Raw genomic sequence first — 5,255 nt, 5'->3', positions numbered from 1 at the left:
CATTTCAAATGCTTTAAAACAGAATAGTTCCTCTTGAAAGTACTTGAAAGCTTCCTCTGCAAGAAATTATTTGACTTTTCTAGGGAAAAAACCCAAACTAAAACACTCAAAGCAACTCTTTCAACATTTCTGAAAAGATGTGCCATTTTTTTCCTTCATACCACTGGAGAAATTACTTTCTTTTGTGATAGGCCATTGCTAGGCTTTACCACAGCCAAAAGTCATTGAGCTATGCTGACACCACAACAATAATTTCTCCCCTCATCAGTGTGGTCCTTATCCTATAAGTGGTTTAAACCCAGGTGCTGACCTTGGGTGCTACAAATCACCAGAGCCTGAGGGCAGCGAGACATTGTCCTGCCCTTCAAGCATGGGTTCCTCACCATGGCAAAGGCAATGCAGGTGAAATTATGGCACAGACTGCTGCCCTGTGGCTTGGAGAGCCAGCTTCGCTGTGCTTTGCAATTAACCTTATCAGTTAATTACCCACCAGGTGATGGTGTCCATGCAGAGGAGCCGTGTGGCAAACACAGCTGGAGCCCCTGGGCAGGACAAGAACCATGAGAGTTCCGAAGGAAGCATGAGGGGAGGGAGCAAAACTGACTTGCTGTCCTAGTGCTCTATGAAAGTCAAGGAAATGGGTGCACTCCGCAGCTAGAGGGCAGGCTCATTTTTCCTTTAAAACTTGGGAATCACTTCCTTGCAGCTGCAGTGACTGCTAGAGTACCCAACTGAAGTGGCTAAGAGGTAAGTCAGGCTAATTGTAGAAGTCTTCTGTGTATTAACTGGGGGGAGGGGAGACCCAAACGAAAAAAATACAAAACTAAAAGCACAGATGTACAAACCTGATGGTTGTTTCAAAATGCTTAGCTTCAGCCCAGCAGGCTGAGTTCTGACACAGCAGGGGGAGAGAAATCACCTACAAGACAGGAATATTCCACAGGTGTGGCCATGTCTGATTGCAAACACCCCACAAAAAGGACACGCTGGCCTTCTAGGCTTCCATAATGGGAAAAAATAATTGAAAGTATTTACAAATAGCATTCATCACAGCATTCCAGAGAAATAACTTCCTTTTTCTTTTTTCTATTCAGAAAATGAATGTGAAGCAAGCTAAGAAGTCTCTGCAGAGCATGGTCTCAGGTAAGTTATGTACTCCCTAACACAGAATTTTCCATTACTTTCTGTGGACATGAGATTTGGGAGCTCAGCCCTTTGCAGGGAATGCAACTGGAACAGCTGTCCAGGCACACACCCAGTGCTGCTGGTGCGATGCTGTGCACCCATTCAGATGGGCAATTTCTATCTTCAAAGGCAAATTCTCCTTTTCTTGGTTGCTTTGTAAAAGAGCCATTGAAATATCACCTGTCACATTATTACTGTTTGCACTGGAAACCTCCTTACTGAAGTATAAGGGGAGACTTGCACTCCCTGATGTCACTGATGTCTCCCTGTTCATACAGTTAAGGACCAGCCCAAGCAATACTCTGTGTCATTTCTGAATATTAACATAGTTCTGGGGGTTCTGCCAATGCAGTTCACACTGCTGAGATGCCAGGCAGTGCAGCCTGGTGTGGATGGGGGAGGTAATGCTGTGTTGGACAGGAGGAGCATTTGAAAGCTCCAGATGTCCATGTTAGGGATGCACACCAGTTTAGCAGGCAGAAGCTGAAAAAGCAAATATATCTGGATGCATTGCAGTTTTCCCCCCCATCTTGCAGCAGTGGTTGCACCTCCCAGTCAAAACCTCATGGGCACCCTTGATGGCAGCAACATGGAAGAAGCCTACCTGAGAAATAAGGCTTGGTCTGGACCTGAGCACTTCTGTCAGCTGAGCAGCAGTCAGAAATCAGGAAAGTCCACAGAGGTGGAATCCACTGAAAAATACACCACCCTGTGTGTTTTGGTGCCCTGGATGGCACACTGCACTGGTCTGAAGTGTGAGAGCATGGCTTGACATAAACGCAGCCCTCAGTAGAGTCTGTAACTGAGAAAAATGGTTCCTTTCACTGCACTTCCTCCTGCCTATCTGCAAATGCCAAATCCTTATGGCCCTAATGTGGACATCTGGTGCATCATTTCAATAGAGAAAGGCTAGAAAGATATTTGGATTTGGACAATGAAGGTCCCATTAAAGGTCTGAAGAGCCTACATCCTTGGGAACACAAAAAGCCGTGAGAAGTGCTTTGGCTGTTCACCAGCCAAAGGCAGAGGTTTCTCTGAAAAAGCACTGTTGGAACACAGGAGGAGAAAGAAAGAGATGTTTACACACAGCTGTGTCAATGCAGCAGGGATTGGGCAGGCAGAGGTGGAGCTGTCAGGAGACAGCCTGGTGGGAGGGCTGCCCACTGCCCTCCTCTGCCTGCTCTTCTCTTCAGGTTATTCTAATGGCCATGTTTCAAGTGACACTATTAAAAAATCCAACCCCAATGGCAGCAGCCACAGCAGCAAGTTGTGATTCCTTGGCAGGGCTGCACTGCTGGTAATCTGATTCTGGAGTTGCCTGTGGCTCAGTCCTGTTGTGTTAGGATGACATTTTGTCTTCCTGGTAGATTTTACCTACCAGGTAAGGTAGGTTGGTATGGTTCCTTGGTTCCTAGTTGCTTTTCTCTTTTTCTTTTTCTTTTTTTTTTTTTTGGAGAGTAGAAAACACTTTCTACATGTGTAAGGGCACATGTGATGAGGAACTGAGGAACAAGCAAGCACTATTACATAGCACATGTATTTTTCTTCATTAACCAGGGTGTAAAACCAAGCCATGAAAAGAATGGAAACATTTCATCCGGAACTGAGTGGGAGAAAGAGGTGCAAAAGCAGAAGTAGATTACAGGGCAGACTTTTAGCCAGTCATGATAGCCAGCACAATGCCAGACCTCAGATTTAATACTGTCACTATAAATAGCCCCGGTGCAAGACTGCCATGCAGAAACACAGGAGAATGGAGCTAAACCAGTGCTTGGTAAAAGAATTCTCCCTGCTCCCAAAATTGTGAACCAAATTACAAACAGCATTTTTCTTAAAGGAGAGGGGGTGCAGGGGAGGGAAACCAGACTAAGATGTAGGAGGGGGTACATTGGTGGGAGAACTGCCTCTGATCCCACCTGGATTGTTCCAGTGCCAGCACCTCTGTTCATATTGGTTCTGAGACCCACAGAGAATTAAGCTGCCTTGACAGCTGAGCTGCCCCTTGCTCAAGAGAGGAAATGTTGCATCAACTGCTTCCTTTTCACACATTTACCAAAATTTCTCTTGCCTTGAGTATCCTGCTCCTTCATTTGCAGCCTCTCTCACACAAAGAAGCCCTTGCACAGCTTTTCACATCAGGGACACCTAATGTTCATGGCCAAAATTTCTGCTATACATTCTCCATTTAATGACATAACTCCATGCTACCAGAAATACTTCTAACATAGCAGAACACCAGTGACCCTTCCTGTTGGTTCCTCTCTTCTGCCTCACCAGATCTCCATGAAATGCCCTCCTTGGTGTGGAGGGCACACCAGGACTGTTCCTCCCTGTGCAGTTGGTCATGGAGAGCAGGGGCTGCTGCCCCTTGGGCAGAGCGGGGAGAGTGGGGAGCAACAATGGCAGCAGCAATTATCAACCCAGAGCAACTGCAAAACTACAGCAGAAAATTCGCTTGCTCTAAATGCATGAGTCCAGGAGCAGAAGCTGTGTGTGCTGAAATCTGCTATTTAAAGGCTGGAGAGGTACAAGGGAGAAAGGAATGTGTGCTGTCAAAATGCTTTAGAGCAGCTCCCAAAAGGTCAGCTCCTACATGCACGTTTGTTCGTGGCTCTACAACCCAATGTGTCCTTCACCTCTGCCAGAAGCAGCACCAGAAGTACCCAGCTCTTGGACCCTAGAAATTGCTGCCTGGGATCTGCTATTTAAAATGGTCTTCTTTTCTCAACAAAGAGCAAATATGGAATAGCTATTTGCAGTATAAAATCCCATGCAAAGACAAAGTCCTGGTTGCAACCTATTGTAGGGCACGTCAGCAAGATGAGCACCACCACCTCTCACTATTCCTCCTCACTTTCCTCAGCCCAAGCTGAAGAAAATACCCTTCCTGTACTCTTTGCAACATCAGAAGGCCTGCATATAAAATAGCTTCTTTTGACAGCAAAGCCATGCTTGGGACTGATCCTCACAGTTCCCTCCTACAAGCCAAGCTGGTGACAAATATTTATTAGGATTAACCAATTAACCAGGGCAGATTCAGACCACTACTAAAGGAGACATGAGCCCTCCTTGTGCCTCCCACTGCGTGGCCTCCACAACCTCTCAGCATCCCTCAAAAATACATAACAAATTACAACAAACACTCATTTTTAGCAAACTTATTGATTATAACAAAACAATTTTCTAGTCCAAAGCCCTTGGTGGGATTGTACATGCAGATCCACAGAAGAGGCACAAAAAAAAAAAAGTGACAGAGCAATTGCCTTTATAATTGTCTCCCAGAAGGCTTAGATGCTGGATGGTTTAGCAATTCACTGCACAGAATTGCTTATAATAAAGAAGAGGAACAGGTGTCTCCCACGGAGAGGCAGAGGAGGGCCCAGTGGCAGACACTGGAGCAGTCCCGTGCTCTCAGTAGCACACTTGTGACCCAGCCTGGCAGGACACCACATGAAAGGAGCCACGTCTTTGTAGTTGGGCTCCTGGTAACAAGAAGCTTCAGAGGCAAAGCACAAGCTGAGTCCAGCTGAACCACAGAGTGCTGAGGCTGTTTATGCTTTGTTTAAACCACAGTTCCTTTCAATAAATCTCAGCTATGTCCTTGCTGGTGACAGATTGCCTGTGGTGGCAGCACACACAGAGGTGCAGCACCCTTCCAACCCAGGGCTGCGGAGGCTGCTGGGGATGTGGCCCATCTTTGGCTGGGACAGCTGCTCTCACTGCTCCTTTCCAGCCATCCTTCACAGCGTGCACACATTTCCTCTGTGGGAGGGAGCACTGCTGGGAAGACAGATCAATCACACCCCTGTCTGGCAGGTTGTTAAGGCAGGAAGGTTTTCATTAAGTCAACAAGGGTGTTAATTTATAGCATGTTCGCTACTTCTCTCCAAATACTCGTCCAGATGAGAGCTCACTCCCTCGCGCTTGCTGCATGCCGAGGGCAAAGATTAACAAGCATTTTGTTTACCTGAGTGCTTGATGCAGTCCTTCACCCCTCTCACCCTCCACTGTGGGCTCCTGGTCTCTGCTTTGGGTTGAGCTGCTGCTCAAACTGCAGCAGAAGATTTGTC

At 46.7% G+C, this 5,255-nt stretch overlaps 1 long non-coding RNA gene across 1 annotated transcript; it reads left to right on the top strand.

Annotated features, from left to right (window-relative positions):
• The first annotated feature begins 619 nt into the window (after nucleotides 1-619).
• LOC135458024 (uncharacterized) lies at nucleotides 620-2,414 on the top strand. The gene is made up of 3 exons (XR_010442834.1): nucleotides 620-747; nucleotides 1,095-1,143; nucleotides 1,722-2,414. It is a non-coding gene; the product is annotated as an uncharacterized LOC135458024 (long non-coding RNA).
• Nucleotides 2,415-5,255: the final 2,841 nt, after the last annotated feature.

The sequence above is a fragment of the Zonotrichia leucophrys genome, chromosome 1A, assembly GCF_028769735.1.
Source record: "Zonotrichia leucophrys gambelii isolate GWCS_2022_RI chromosome 1A, RI_Zleu_2.0, whole genome shotgun sequence".
Classification (NCBI taxonomy): Eukaryota; Metazoa; Chordata; class Aves; order Passeriformes; family Passerellidae; genus Zonotrichia; species Zonotrichia leucophrys.
Note: the sequence above shows the minus strand (reverse complement) of the source record. Positions and strands in the feature narration are given on the sequence as shown.